We start from the raw sequence: 16,872 nt of genomic DNA on the forward strand, positions 1-16,872 counted from the left end.
TTCGGGGTCTTTTCTGGTTCCATGCAAGTTTTAGGATTATTTGTTCTAGCTCTGTGAAGAATGCTGGTGTTACTTTGATAGGGATTGTGTTGAATATGTAGATTGCTTTGGGTAGTATCGACATTTTAACAATATTTGTTCTTCCTATCCAGGAGCATGGAATATTTTTCCATTTCTTTGTGTCTTCTTCAATTTCTTTCATAAGCTTTCTATAGTTTTCAGTATAGAGATTTTTCACCTCTTTGGTTGGATTTATTCTTAGATATTTCATGGATTTTGGTGCAACTATAAATGGGATTGGTTCCTTGATTTCTCTTTCTGTCGCATCATTGTTGGTGTATAGGAATGCAACCGATTTCTGTGCATTGATTTTATATCCTGCAACTTTGCTGAATTCATGAAACAGTTCTAGCAGTTTTTTGGTGGAATCTTTTGGGTTTTCCATATAGAGTATCATGTCATCTGCGAAGAGTGGAAGTTTGACCTCCTCCTGGTTGATTTGGATGCCTTTTATTTCTTTGTGTTGTCTGATGGCAGAGGCTAAGACTTCCAATACTATGTTGAATAACAGTGGGAAGAGTGGACATCGCTGTCTTGTTCCTGACCTTAGGGGGAAAGCTCTCAGTTTTTCCCCATTGAGGAGGATATTAGCATTGGGTCATTCATATATGGTTTTTATGATCTCAAGGTATGATCCTTCTATCCCTACTTTCTTGAGGGTTTTTATCAAGAAAAATTGCTGTGTTTTGTCAAATGGTTTCTCTCCATTTATTGAGAGGATCATATGGTTCTTGCCCTTTCTTTTATTGATGTGATGAATCACGTTAATTGTTTTGCAGACAATTTGAACCAGCCCTGCATCCCAGTTATAAATCCCACTTGGTCGTGGTGAGTAATTTTTTTAATGTATATTTAGTGCTGGTTGGCTAATATCTTGTTGAGGATTTTTGCACCCACGTTCATCAGGGAAATTGGTCTATAGTTCTCCTTTTAGTGGGGTCTCTGGTTTTGGAATCGAGGTAATGTTGACTTCATAGAAAGAGTTTGGAAGTTTTGCTTCCATTTCTATTTTTTTGGAACAGTTTCAAGAGAATAGGTGTTAACTCTTCCTTAAATGTTTGGTAGAATTCCCCTGGCCTTCTGGCCCTGGACTCTTGTTTTTTGGCAGATTTTTGATTACTAATTCGATTTCCTTACTGGTTATGGGTCTGTTCAAATTTTCTATGTCATCCTGTTTCAGTTTTGGTAGTGTATATGTTTCTAGGAATTTGTCCATTTCTTCCAGATTGCCCTTTTTATTGGCATGTAATTGCTCAAAATATTCTCATTAATTTTTTTATTTCTGCTATGTTGGTTGTGATCTCTCCTCTTTAATTCTTGATTTTGTTTATTTGGGTCCTTTCCTTTTTGTTTTTGATCAAACTGGCTAGCGGTTTATCAATTTTGTTAATTCTTTCAAAGAACCAGCTTCTGGTTTCATTGATCTGTTCTACTGTTTTTTTTTTTTTTTGGTTTCTATAGTATTAATTTCTGCTCTAATCTTTATTATTTCCTGTCTTCTGCTGGTTTGGATTTTATTTGCTGTTCTTTTTCCAGATCCTTAAGGTGTAAGGTTAGGTTATATATCTGAGATCTTTCTTCCTTCTTTAGGAAGGCCTGGATTGCTATATACTTTCCTCTTATGACTGCCTTTGCTGCGTCCCAGAGGTTTTGGGTTGTGGCGTTATCATTTTCATTGGCTTCCGTATACCTTTTAATTTCCTCTTTAACTGCTTGGTTAGCCCATTCATTCTTTAGTAGGGTGTTCTTCAGTCTCCAAGTATTTGTTACCTTTCCAAATTTTTTCTTGTGGTTGATTTCAAGTTTCATAGCATTGTGGTCTGAAAATATGCACGGTATGATCTCAATCTTTTTGTACTTACTTAGGGCTGATTTGTGTCCCAGTATATGGTCTATTCTGGAGAACATTCCATGTGCACTGGAGAAGAATGTATATTCTGCTGCTTTAGGATGAAACGTTCTGAACATATCTGTTAAGTCCATCTGGTCCAGTGTGTCATTCAAAGCCATTGTTTCCTCGTTGATTTTCTGTTTAGATGACCTGTCCATTGCTGTGAGTGGGGTGTTGAAGTCTCCTACTGTTATGGTATTACTATCGATCAGTTTCTTTATGTTTATGATTAATTGATTTATATATTTGGGTACTCCCACATTTGGCTCATAAATGTTTACAGGTGTTAGGTCTTCTTGGTCTATAGACACCTTGATTATGATACAATGCCCTTCTGTATCTCTTGATACAGTCTTTGATTAAAGATGTGTCTTAAATAAAATGATAAATTTTTACTAAAAATAAAACTTGCATATACATATTTTCCTTCTATTACAGTTACTCCATTTTGTCAGATTTATATTTTTATTTATCGATATAATATAGGACACTGAAATATAACAGGAAGTATGTATTTACAAATTACACAGACTTTATCTAACCCAGAAACTGAAATAAATTTAAGACAGTGTGAATATTTTCTGCATATGTTATTTTTCTAGATGATTTAGCATTTAATTTTCAAGGAAAATATTAATCCTTCAAGTATTATAATAGAAACAGAAACACAGTGTGAAAAAAACAATTTCAAGTTTTAGACAGATCTTTATACATGACCTTAACCACTTTAACATAAGTTTTTAAATGATTATGGCATTATATACCACCTTTGAGAAAAGATTTCGAATTCGAATGAAGTTCTGTATGTAATGAAGAGGTATCAACAACAAAAACAACTAGAGTAAAAGTCAAGTGTGGGCACATATAGCATTATAGTTGGAAACTGAATAGTTTCAAGAAGAAGATGGGATAGATCTTCTGAAAATATATACATCTCATACTTCACATCTATAAAGACCATTTGATTAAGTTGTTCAAATTAGTTCTGGGATAGCACATAACACTGCTTAAGAAAAAGCAGACTCTTTAAATGCTATTTGACAAAGAATTTCTTTGGAGCAGGGCCATTTTTTTAAAACTTTCTAGAAATTATTTATTCATTAAGTACAGATTGTATTATGGGTGATTCTGAAGTGGATGGAACACTTCACTGTAGAAACATTGTAATGCTGACGCCTTTGAGTTAGAATTCTATTTTTTTTTTTTTTGTATATTGCAGTGCTGTTTAAAAATGATATTGACTGATTTAAATAGGGCTAGATGATGACAATTATTCACTGTAGTTTAGAATGTCGATAAGGAATTAAATTTCTAGAATTTAATGTGTACTTGAATTCTGTTTATAATACTTGTTTATACTGTTGCAGATAAAGAGTTTATGAAATGGATGCTCTGAATTTTGTTGGCTCTTTCACATAGATCTTTGGCAAGGTTATAGAAAGTTTTTGGAAATGTACCTTTATTGCTTTTCTGTTAAGAAGTACGTTAAATATTTTTTAGGATAGTACTGTTAGGGTAAAGGTAGGCCAGTATTTTTACTTATCTTAATCTTCAAAGTATTAAAATAGATTTAGTTTCCCTACAAATATCTTATATAGACCCAACAATGAAAAAAACTATCTTCATTTATATTTTATTTAATCCATATAACTTGGAAAATAGGTATGATTACCTTCAATGTGTATGTGAGGAACTGGAGGAAATATAAATAGTCAAGGTCACATAAGTAAAATATAAAAATCTTTATTATAGCCTACCTATCTCCCAAGTCTATATGATTCCCACCTTTACACTTAAGGAAGCCCAGTGATTAATAGATTACCTGAATTTTCTTCTCTTTCCTGTAAGGAAAGTTCTAGAGTGTTAATTATATCCAAATGATATGTTCTACCCATGGTTACAACCTTGTTTATCTCCACCTATAAATCCTTTGAAATGTGTAACCCACAAGTAAATTTGGCTAGACTTAGAGCATTCCAGTGTCCTTAAGTAAGGTTTCCTCCTTATTTGAAACTTGTTTTCCCTATTTCTAAATAGTCTGTCCTGGTTTTCTTTCCACCACTGTTTGGACCATCAACTCTTTCATAGACCTCTCTCTTTTTAATTTTTTAATGTTTATTTTTGAGAGAAAGAGAGTGTGAGCAGGGGAGGGGTAGAGAGAGAGGGAGACACAGAATTGGAAGCAGTCTCCAGGCTCTGAGCTGTCAGCACAGAGCCCAACGTGGGGCTTGAAGGCATGAGCAATGACATCATGACCTGAGCTGAAGTCAGATGCTTAACCGACTGAGCCACCCAGGCACCCCTCTTTCGAAGACCTCTCTCACACTCGTTTCCATTACACAATTATCTCTCAGGGGGCTATTCTTAGACTTCTCATTTCATTAGATATATTCTCCTTGGATTATGTCACTAACTACAATGAGAGATTCAAAATGCCTTTTACTAATACACACCTTTTCTCCGGATCTCCAGACTCACATTCTAACTGCTTAAGCATATCAAAAATAGTAGATCAAAAGCCAAATGTAGCCATGTCTTTGTATTTTCACACACTTTTATGTTTTCCACTCAGTAAGTATAACTGTATACTCATTGTCAACTCATGAATCTTAGAGATAGCTTTAATTTATTCCTCTCATATTTATTAATTTATTAATTCATTGTCATATTAAATTAGTATTGTAGAGGCTAAAAGGGCTTTTAGTGCACCAGTAACTGTTCCCTGATATCCTGGAGATTTTGCTCTAGGTAATGAGACAGATATTAAGCAAATAATCACATACACACACACACACACACACACACACACACAAATCATATACACACACACACACGCACACGCACACAAATCCCATGGAAATTCAGCTATGTTAAAGCTTAGAATGAGAGGTACTTTGTTCCAAAACAGCATATAATGTAATACTCGACCTAATCAGGAAGATCAGGAAAAGATTTTCAGAAGAACAAACACATGAGCCTGGAACTTAAGAATAAGTATTGAGTTAACTGACTTATGAGATGGAAAAGAGAGACTTCCACATAGGTAACTGCAAGTGTAAAGGTTTTCAGGCCAAAAGAAGCCCAGCAGAGAGAGCCACCAGAAGAAGGCCAGGACTTCTGGAGGGAAAGGAGTCTGGGGAAGTGTGATGACAGATGAGGTGCAGAAGAATAAAGGATCCGAACACATTATGTCTCTTAAGAAGTTTAAAATGCCATAGGAAATGGTGAACTATTTTTGGGGTTTAAGCCAGGGGATGATAAAATAAAACTATTTTAAAAAATATCCTCATGGAGCACCTGGGGGTCAGTTTAACCCTTGAGTTCAGCTCATGTTATGATCTCATGGTTCATGGGTTCAAGTCCTGCATTGGAGTGATAGCACAGAGCCTGCTTAGGATTCTCTCTCTTCCTCTCTCTCTGTCCTTCCCCTGCTTGTGTTCTCTTTCTCTCAAAATATATTAACTTAAAAAAATAAAAATATTCTCGTATCTGATTAACAAATCTTATTTCTATTAACTCTTAAATACCCTTGAATTTGTCCCCCTCTTTCTTTCTTCTTTTTTTTTTTTTGTCATTATCTTAATATAAGACTTTCTTATTTTTATGCGACTAACTGCAACAATGTCTTACCTCATTTTCCTATCTCTGTTCTCTCACTGTCAACACATCTCCATTGTGCTCAGGGGGAAACAACAGAATGTTCTGTTACATAGAGCCATGTTTCCTAAATTTCCTATAGTATAATAGTAAAAGTTTTGAGAAAAAATGATTTTGTGGTCAATATAATTTTGGGAAGTACTCCACATTCTATGCCCCACTTGGTGGTTAGCAGTCCAAATCCTCCAGAAAAGACTTTAATTACTTTTTGTTTAATCAGGAATTTCCCAAGGTTAATTGGCTGACTGTAACCTCCTCTTTTCTTCTCTAAAGAAGTACCAACATCCTTCAATACCAGCGTTCTTAAGAACTTGGTTTTGAACCGTTGCCTACCGTGTGAAGTCTAAATGCTCCAATAAGGCATTCAGAGCTTTACTTTTAGGACTTGTTTCCTTCTTCTCTTTATAGCTTCAATTCTTATAGCACTCCAATCACAGCACATGCTCAAGTACACATTTGTGAAACTTTTCACACTTCCCTGAACTTCCCTTATGTTATTTCACAATATGTTTCTCTTTACTCAAAATGTTCCTCTACCATTTTGCACTTGGCTAGTCTCTGTTCAAGGCAACTCTGTTGCCAACTTCACTGAGGCTCTTCTATCTTTCAAACTTAACAAAAAGTCTTGTCTTCCTTCTGGAAATCTCCTTATTTTAAGCTCATTACACTTAACTCTTTGCTTTTTTAGCTCTAATACTAAAAAGTAAACTTTTTGAGGACAAGAGACTACCCTTCCTTTCTTTGCATCTTCATTTTTTTTTTTTTTTTTTAATGTTTGTGTTTGAGTGAGAGACAGAGCACTAGTCGGGGGGAGGGCAGAGAGAGAGGAAGACACAAAATCCGAAACAGACTCCAGGCCCTGAGCTGTCAGCACAGAGCCCAACGCGGGGCTCAAACCCACAAACCACAAGATCATGACCAGAGCCGAAGTTGGAACTTAACTGACTGACCCACTCATGCGACTCGCCTCCTCCTTTGCTAGCGTTATGCTTGGAATATAGTAAGTTGCAAAGCGGGTATGTGTTAAATAAACAAATACAAGGAACCAAACCAGGACTGACAGCAGATAAAGAAAAAGTAGTGCAAAGTTCCATTCCTCAATAAGTCTGCAATTAAAGTGGAAGTCAAATGACTGTAGCAAAAAGATTCAGAAAAATTCTCTGAGGAATGCAAGCAAGTTCACATATGGTTGAATGAATTGGAGAAGATTCCTAGAGCAATTATTTTAGATGGGCTTGTAACATCATACGGGATTTCTACAGAAGAAAGATGTATGTTCCAGATAGAACTGGGAAGTGCAAGAATATATATTCCTAGGAGACAAAGTCTACACCAGTGTATGTGGTGCATGTGCATGGTTTCTAATAGCAGATTCAGAACTGTATGTTTGGTCTGTGAGTATAGATGAAGCATTGAGGGATGTGAGCATGAGACTGTCATGAATGTTGATGCTTTAAAGCTTTTTTTTAGTGTTTATTTATTTTTGAGAGAGGGAGAGAGAGGGAGACAGAGAGAGACAGAGCACAAGAGGAGGGGCAGAGAGAGAGAGGGAGGCACAGAATCCAAAGCAGGCTCCAGGCTCCAAGCTGTCAGCACAGAGCATGATGCAGGGCTTGAACCCATGAGTTGTGAGATCATGACCTAAGCTGAAGTTGGCTGCTCAACCAACTGAGCTATAGAGACGCCCCTGAATGTTCGTGTTTTTAAAAGATTCAACCAACAGGATTAACTCTTGGAGGTCTAGGGATAAGGAGACTTATTAGAATGCATATAACAATATTCTAGGTCAAGGGATGACAAACATTTTCTATAAGTAGCCAGACAGTAAGCATATTCAGCCTGGCAGGCCATATGGTCTCTATCACAACTCTTTAAATCTATTGGTAAAGACTGAAAACAGTCATAGACAATATGAATTGAATGACCAAGGCTGTTCTCCAATAAAACTGTACTCACAAAACAGGTAGCAGGTGGATTTTATTTGCGGACCATAGTTAGGTGACAGTTAACCAAAGTGCCAACTGGACTGATGGTAGTGACAATGGAAAAGAAGGGTTATCTGTAACGAAATCATAGAAGTGGAATATATAGCATTTACTATCTCATTGCCTGTGGGTGGCAAAAAAGGAAAAGGTGTTAAAAATGATACCAAAAGGGCGCTGGGGTGGCTCAGTTGGTGAAGTATATGACTTGGTTTCGACTCAGGTCGGGACCTCACAGTCAGTGGGTTGGGGCCCCACATCAGGCTCAGTGCTGACAGTGCGGAGCCTGTTTGGGATTCTTTCTCTCTCTCTCTCTCTCTCCCTCTGTCTGCATCTCCCGTGCTCACTCTCTCCCTCCCCCTCTCTCTCTCTCTCTCTCAAAATAAATACACATTAAAAAAATGATACCAAGAGTTGAGACTCAGTCATGGAAAGAGCTGGTGTTGCCTTTGACAGACATAAGTATGTTAACAAAGAAGCTGTTTTGGGAGTGAAAATGATTTATCCGTGGAATGCGGAAACCAGTTAAAAGAAGAAAGCTGTATAGTGTTGGAAACAGTCCCATTAAACTGTGAAAAACATTGAAAACGCAAAAGCCTCTTCCACTTGGCAATGAGCTTTAATAAATTTGTTCCATTTTCCAATTTTTTATGTTATAAATAATGAAGAGGTATATGAGTTTCCTTAACATTCTAGCATGCTCAATATGATTTTTATTAGCACTCTACATAGAATATATCACTCTTACATCCATTCATTCAGGATACGGAACAACCTGAGCTATGATAAAAAGCATTTATTTTAGAAATAATCTATTTCTTGCTATAAATATGTCTACATTGTGTATTGCTTGACAAATATGACCTTATTCTTTTTTCTGTATTCAGAGTTCAGAAGGATTTAATTTTGATTTTAAGGAACCAATCTGAAATAAGATTAACTATAGACTATTTTTCTCCATTTCTTGGCCTGAGCAGGCAAATGTTACTATGCATTTCAATTAGAAACACACTTGTCAGGTGGGAAGGAAGAAGGACTAAAGTGAGCCAGCAATGAAACAGGACAGACTTCTTCACTAAGTCTGCTTCCTGATTAAAAAAAAAAAAAAATAAGTAAAAATAAAAAAGTAAAAACAAAAACAAAAACAAAAACAAAAAATCCAAAAATCTAGAAATGAATTATTCAGAGCCACGTTGAAACCAGTCAGCAACATTGAAATAGGATTCAACACACCTGAAACCTCTGCGGGGGAATTATCTCAACTTCTATTTCTTGGATTTCTACAAAAACTCCTTGTTAAAACAAGAGCCAGAAAGACTTTCGGTAAAATTGCACTTCATTATAAGGGACTTGCAAACATTTCTGTTATTCTTCTCTACTGCATGAAAAGCTTTACTCTAGTTAAAAACTGCTCCTACCTATTACAGCATATACTTGGGACTCAGGTGCTTATGGTTTTTAGACGTTTTTTCTCTTCTTTTCATCCACTACCATCTGATTCCATTTTTGGCAACCCCTCTTAAAGATTTATTTGGACTTTAGAAACAATACAGGAGTCCTATCCCAGGTAGATCCATTGATTTGTGCTGTTTTATTACTATTGTAAATCAAGCTGAATTATTTCTTCAGAAAGATCTGTTATGTTTTAGACACTGTAATGGAAACGTGTTCTCTTTGGAATTTGTAAAGAAAGGTGTAAAACAGCTGTTTGCTATACATCAGAAACTCTACTGGTGGGCATGTAGTGATATGCAAAACACCATTTTAATTATGCCCACCTCTCCTCTTGTTTTGTGTTATTATATGAAATAAAATTAATCATTCATCAAATTTAGAGTGATGGTAGGTTATAACTTGTTCAATCATCCTGTAAACAGGCCTGAATATATTTGATGTATCATATTAACCACACTACAAAAATATTCAAAATTTCAAAATTTCAAAATTGAAAATGCACAATAAAAATAGTGCATATGTGTGCTGGGGAAGAGGGTGCTGCTGCTAATGTCTTCTGGGTTTCTCATGTAATAACTGTTAAGTATCTTTCATATTGTACTAAACATTGATGATGTTTTCAGGGTAATCGAAAATACAGTTAGAGGGGCACCTGGGTGACTCAGTCGGTTAAGCTTCTGACTTCGGCTCAGGTCACGATCCCGCTGTTCTTGAGTTCAAACCCCGCATTGGGCTCTGTGCTGTCATCTCCGAGCCTGGAGCCTGCTTCAGATTCTGTGTCTCCCTCTCTCTCTGCCCCTCCTCTGCTGGCACTCTGTCTCTCAAAAATAAATAAACATTAAAACAAATTTAAAAACAAAAAAAAGAAACTACAGTTAATCAACTTTAAGTGAAGAAGAACACCTGCTGATAGGAAGTGTTTACGATTTCGCCCCAAATAATTAGATTAATTATGTAGACTACTCAAAGAGTTTAAGTATAAATAAGTGATACAAATATCTTCACAGTAATGATCATCAAGCTGGGTGAGATAGGAGTAGCCTTGTGGGTCAGGAAGACTTTTTAAATGGTAAATGTGCACAGAAAATTTTAAGGCAATCAATTTCCAGATTTTCCGTCTCCCTATGTATTCTTTCTGATAGGTGACATAGATCATGCGTCTCCTCTTTTCCCACCTCGCTTTTGGTCATTGTCGTGCTCTCATCTCACAAAAAAAAAAAAGGTAAAGCTCTTACAAATTCTGGATTTTGCTGCAATAATTTTCATGTAATGACGTCAACTTGTGCATTCCTCAATTCTAATCAAATAACGCATTGTCCTTGAGGAACGAAGCCATAGAGCATTATGTCATTAGGCATCAAACTCATAGCAAGGGTCCATGCTTTATTTGTCCGTGTGTCTGTCTCTCTATCATCTATCTCATGTTATCTAATTATCTGTGTATCTCAGAATTAAAATTGAGAAGCAAGCTTGTTATGGGAGGCATATTGACACATTTATTCATTTATTTAAATTGGAAAATGAAGTCAAGCTTTTTGTGACAGGAAGCAAACATGCTTACTGTTTTGTTTGACAGCAGGTTTGGCTTTGGGAATTCGGTTATATGTCAGGCATTTTCCCATTATTTGAATGATCCAAAACATCAGCCCCAAGATTACAAAGCACATGATACTATACAAGTGTTTTATCCAAAAGCAAAATTAATGATAGTTTAACTTATTCAAGCTCTTGTGAGTGCATCTGGTTAAAATTGTGCCTCTACATAAAAGAGAAATGGGTATAAGTAACAATTACTTGATATGTTGGGGTAAAACTTTTTTTGAAGTAATAGAAATTGAGACGATAAATGATTTTGAGAAAACTTGTTTCAAGTCAGATGATTTTCAGTCATTGGCTTTCACTGAAAATGAATAAAAACTAATCAATATGTCAGGTGACATTTTTCTTAAAGATATATTACCTAATTGGTGTTCTTAACCAGCATTTAGTAGCACTCAACCAATATGGTCTCATAGGAATAATTTGTTTTGTTTTTGGAGAGGATAGGGGCTTTGAAAAATCATTAGGAAAAATCTGATATATTATCTACTGAATTTTATTGCTATAGAAACCTTAGACAATTTAACTAAAATAAAAATAAAACACCCCTTTTGTATTTTTTGTCGTTTGCTTAAATCAATCAGATAAATTTAAAATTGTTGTATTTATTTTTTCTTGTATTGGAAACTCTAGTAATTCTGAAAAACATAAAAGATGAGAATTTATTCATCTTACCTTAATAACCTTAAAGATACTAAGATATTGAAAGTGGAAAGTCAGTATTCTGTAGTTCTTAACACATAATCAATTTATCAGAAGTCCCTCTCTCTTTTTAAGTTTATTTATTTATTTTGAGAGATAGTGAGAGAGAAAGAGAGTGGATGCGAATAGGGGAGAAGAGAAAGAAGGAGAGAGAGAATCCCAAGCAGTTTCCATGCTGTCAGTGTGGAGATGGATGTGAGTCTTGATCCCATGAACCATGAGATCATGACTTGAGCTGAAACCAAGAGTTGGCTGCTTACCTGACTGAGCCATCTCTTTTCGATCCTTTTTAATACATCAAGAAGAAAAACCAGTTAGTTTCTAGTATGTCTTAACATTGTTCTATCACTTTCCATTCTCTCTTGGCAGGAGATAGGATTTAACGAAAATGTAATATTGTTGAAACCTTGGCACTGTTGTAATAAACACAGTTGTTAAGTCACTGGGCTCTGAAGCCAGACAACCTTCATTCATTTGCTGGCTCTACTAATTACTAGCTTGCTAACCTCAGGTAAGTTTCTTAACTTCTGTGTGCCTCAGTTTTCTTCATGTGTGATAATACTTTTAAGGGAATTATATTATTATGAGGATGTTTATTCATGTACAGAATTTCAGAAACACATTTTCTGTCACATACTATGAGTTCAAGAAGTTAATTATTGAATTTATTTTTCTCGTTCTTGTGTGTGTGTTCAGGTGATCCTGTTTTTTTCCTTTATGGAAGTAAAAAGTAAGATCATTCCAAGAAATGTTTAATAGGTGTTTGAACATTGATGAAGGGATATTGTAAAAAATCATGAACGTCATTTCTAAATGGTCAATCTGTACCACAGTAATTTTTACATTTTTTCCCTTAGGGTGTTATTTAGGTGCAAATAGAGCAATCCTACTTCTAGCTAGAAATTAGTATCTTGTAGCACTGTAAGCACTCCCCACACCAAGGAAAATCAGAACATTTGGTAAAGAACCGCAATATTCTTTTTTTTTTTTTTAAGTTTATTTAGTTTTGAGATAGAACATAAGCCAAGGAGGGGCAGAGAGGGAGAAACAGAGAGAGAGAGAGAGAGAGAGAGAGAGAGATAAGACAGACACGGATAGACAGAATCTGAAGCAGGGTCCAGGCTGCAAGCTGCCAGCACAGAGCCTGACGCTGGGCTTGAACTCATGAACCGTGAGATCGTGACCCAAGCTGAAGTCGTAAGCTTAACCAACTGAGCCACCCAGGCGCCCCTAGAAGCACAATATTCTGTTTGAAGGCATTTGGAAGCTGCCAAGAAAACCAGGACTAGAGAGGCTGTGATTCTAAAGAGAAGGCAACCGAGGAGAAATTAGTCATCATTCTTCACATGATGCTTTTCTTCTTAGGGCATTTGCCAACACTTACCTCTGCATGAGAAGAAAACACAGCCAAAGGGCCATATACAAGGGACACAGAAGCCAGCAAAACAACTGAAAATATCAAGTGGCTGGAAAGACAACACTTTGAGTTCAGGGCTGCCAAGGTGGCAGAGATTTCAAGGGCAAGATCCTAAAGAGAGGGGAGGCACATGGAAGCTAACTTTACACTGTTAGTGTTTCCGCTTTGTCAGCATTTGGTGAATTTTAAAGCTGGCTAAGAAGAGGCTGAGAAATGGATCAGAACTACCCACTGCCCTGTGGTGTTCTACACTCATAGACCAGGAATTCCATTAGCCCAAGTTAGCAGTGCAGGTTGAGGTTCTGCAGGCAAGAATATAAAACCCTTATTCAGTGGTGATGTATTGTTGGCCCTCCCAAGACAGAAGGGGTCCAATGCAGTCAACTTGTCACCAGGTGGTCAGTTGGTTTCCTTGAGAAATAATCACATATCAGGGCTCTGTTTTTGTCTCTGTTACTGGGAGGCAAGACACCTGGAGGTAACAATGGTCAACATGGGTTGGGTACATAGGAGAACATATTGTTCGGCCACGGATAGTCTCCATTTCTCCTACTATGTCTACTCTGTTTATGTACCCATTGAGTTGGTTCTGGGGTTAGCCACTGACAAAATCTGTAACATCTACAGACTAAGTCATTTTTCTTCTTGGTTTTTCAGTACCTCTTCCATAAGGGTTGCATTCTGGTAGGTATTAGTGTGTGATACAAAAATAATTCCACTTTGTCCTTTATATATCCCATATATCCACCCACTGTCTTCTTGCCAGACTTACTCATTTAATATTATAATTTTTTTTCCTTCCAGGACCCTGACAACCTGACTAGGTCATTGGCCACAGTATAAGACTCTGTACGTAGTGTTTCCCAGGGCTACTTTTGCTTCCAGCAAGAGCTTGCAGAGTTACTTATGGGAAGATTTTCTCTGTCTACTTTCTTTCAGCGCAGTCCCTGAAAATAGTTGTAACATAGCCACCACCCATTTGTGTTTGAATCCACACACCAAGATGTCCTATCTATAAATCAAGTTGGGCTTTTCCCTCCTCCAGAAGCTAGTCCTAGGTATAGTCCATATGGTCACAGATACGAGGTGGAAGATAGGTATGAATAAAATCTGAGTAATTTGGGCTATCTGCTCATTTGCTTACTCTTATCCTTCTTGAGTTGGTTCCTGATGTCCCATTTCTGATAGACTGCTAGCCCTGTCTGACTTTTGACTGGATCCATCTGATAGAACCAGCTCTGACGGATACATGTTTAATTTTTGTCCCATAGACAACCTTCTCTTTCTATCAGGGCTCGATAGCACCCAAGAGCCATCTCTTGAAATGTATATAATTTTCTAGTACAGCTTGCATGGACTCAACTCAAGCCCCAAGGAACTACATTATGATTTTCTCATTGGACCTTGCTATAAACACTATATTTGTATCTCCTCGCCACTAAAATCTCCATCTCCATAGACTCTTCCAGATACTGTGATCCAGGCCAATGGCTGCTTAAATTGTAGCCAGGACCTGCTGTGAAGTCCTTTCCTATTCAGATCCCACTCAAGCCTCAGAACTTTTGAGTCTCCTGATATATGGGCCAATACAGTAATACTAAGTGTGGAATGTGTTGTTTTTGGAATCCTAAGAGGCTCTCAAAACTTTGTACTTCTATCTCTGTGACAGGAGATGCAAAATGAAGTCGTCTTTTACTGTTACACCGTACATGTTCAGAGTCCATCATTCTACTATTTTCCCTCAGCAATGCATCAGTATAACTTAAGAATAATCATCTAAATCCATTGTTCTTACGACATTGTTCAAATCCTAATCCTCATTTTCACTCCCATCATTCAACTAACTGGATCATTACCAGCAAGGTTATTACCTTCCACTAAGGCAATTCGCTGCTACTGCCAGTGAAATATTAAGCAACTGGTCACCATTTTTTGTTCCATATTTTTCTTTGGATTGGATTCTCCTTGCTAGCCAGGCAACAAGAGAACCAGTCCCCAATCCATCTTTTCGCTTTTTTTCTTAAACCAGTCTCAGTACCAATGTTCTCTGTTCACAGCATCTGATAAGACATCAAGATATAATTAGACACAGTAAGCTTTATTGTGGTAAAATCCTGTTGAGGTTAAAGACGGAGTGATCAAGAGTAGTAGAAGGAGCCTTCACAACATGATGCAGGTCTAACATCTATAGGGGGGAAAAAAGGAAACAGAAAGGAGGAGGCAGAGATAGGAAGGGCTCATGTTATAGAACTACTCTCAGAAAATTGACAGAGAGATCCTGAAAATGATTTCTCATTATAGAGGTGGAATACTGGGCAGAAGGAGCCCATCTTTCGTACCCTTGACATGCTCAGTCATTGGCAACAGGGTGGATGAAGTTTGGCCTCATCTTAAGCCCCATGGAGAATCTGAAGGTGTACAACAGCTGGAGACTCCCAGTTTTCCTGAAATAGTAGGTCCTTTTGAAGGGATATCTGAGTGGTACACACCATGGACAGACACTGCAATGAAACTTAAAAAAAACCCACAAAATTCAGTGATTTGACCAAATATTATGTTTAAGTTATGTGTAAGTTATGTTAATAGAAGAAAAGAGCTAAAGAAGAAAAGAAACAGAAAGCATGGCATCTAATTTTGGCAGAAAATTTTGATAGAAAAGAAGCAAAAAAATAAAGTTACAGAATTTTTAAGCTATGCAAAATAATACACATAATATAAAATATTTAATTTCTCAAAGAGGATGCTAACAATGGAAAAAAATTAAGATTGCATTCTATTATTTATTTACTTATTTATTTATACCATTCATGTTTCAATAGTATATGATATGAAATACAGTCAGTTATTGTACACAGTTGGAAATAGTGTAAAACATACCAGCTTTGGATATACGCGGTCATTCCATACTCTTGTATGTGTGTCTTTTTCATGCTCTATGTATCAAGAATTACAACAGGAAAGAAAAAAGTTGGAGAGCTCTTAATAGTGGAAAAATGCAACTAGCTGTGAAAATTAATGAGATGTAAAGAACACATTGAACAGAAATAACAAAGAACTATAAAAGTAGAAAGGAGATAAAGACCACTTTATGTAAAAATTTTGGAAGCAAATCTTGGATCTGTATAAAGCTATTAGTTCTAAAGGAATTTTCCCACATTAAGTCAGAATATGGCACAATCTCTTGAATATGTACCACAGGGTAATGGGGAGGAAGATGCAAAGTACAATATGGGATCCTTTTTTCAGTAATTTCATCATACCTTCTATTGGACTACCCTTCCCAGGGAGAGTCGTTATAAACATTGAACAAAATGTAATAAACTCTTTGCCCTGGGGTGAAGTGACAGGCAAGTGAAAACTGGAATAGGGTCCATGAAGAAACTCCTGGCATACATTGTATCCTCAACTGTAACTTCAGAGGGTCCCTCCTTATATCTCAAGCAGCAGCAGTAATAATGGCAGTGAGAACTCTGACAATGGTGACCAGGGAGAGTTGTCATGGTAAAGTCTCTATGAGAGAGAGTTCGTTGATGTCCAGGCTCTGAAGGACATCTTAGCTGGCTATAGCGGATGGGGGCAAAACCCACAGAACTCACCGTGTGAAAATTCTGTCCTGAAGAACCTTATTACGAGATCTTCTCCCTTCACCCGTCATAGATAATGACACTTTCCTTCCAGTTCAGAACGATAGAGTGGAATTCTAACTGCAGTAACAACAGCAGTGGGTGGCAGAGGGGTTAGGAGTGAAACTGCTATTTCAAGGCAACATCTTGGTGGACCAGTCAGACCTGAGTTGTGTAGTGCCAATGGAACAGTAACAAAACTGAGCGGTAAGCTGGCCAGGTGTATGGATAATGAAATTGACTCCTGACTTTTGGAAACATTTAAAAACTTCACCTGGGCCTGTGCAGTGAAGCTCTTAGAGCATTTCAACTTGGACATAAAGGTGAAGGTGGCCACTTACGCACAACCTGGGGAGTCTTATGATATAAAGCTCAATCATTGTCTGTTATTTGTGGAGGCTCTTAATATTGTTGATTGATTTTGTGAAAAGAACCCAAATCTTATTTATTTATTTATTTATTTATTTATTTATTTATTTCTAATTA

The 16,872-nt window shown here is 36.9% G+C and overlaps 2 long non-coding RNA genes across 2 annotated transcripts in view; one reads left to right on the top strand and one right to left on the bottom strand.

Moving 5' to 3' along the window:
- Positions 1 to 14,859: 14,859 nt before the first annotated feature.
- Positions 14,860 to 16,187, bottom strand: LOC122216991. Its single transcript, XR_006201232.1, has 3 exons — positions 16,024 to 16,187; positions 15,641 to 15,696; positions 14,860 to 15,275 (listed from the first exon to the last, which is right to left on the bottom strand). It is a non-coding gene; the product is annotated as an uncharacterized LOC122216991 (long non-coding RNA).
- A 128-nt stretch (positions 16,188 to 16,315) lies between these two features.
- The window catches only part of LOC122216992, a 38,907-nt gene continuing 38,350 nt past the window's right edge, over positions 16,316 to 16,872 (top strand). Inside the window, exon 1 of the long non-coding RNA XR_006201233.1 lies at positions 16,316 to 16,593. This is a non-coding gene — a long non-coding RNA (uncharacterized LOC122216992). The remainder of the gene's footprint in view (positions 16,594 to 16,872) is intronic.

This window comes from Panthera leo, chromosome B1, assembly GCF_018350215.1.
Source record: "Panthera leo isolate Ple1 chromosome B1, P.leo_Ple1_pat1.1, whole genome shotgun sequence".
Classification (NCBI taxonomy): domain Eukaryota; kingdom Metazoa; phylum Chordata; class Mammalia; order Carnivora; family Felidae; genus Panthera; species Panthera leo.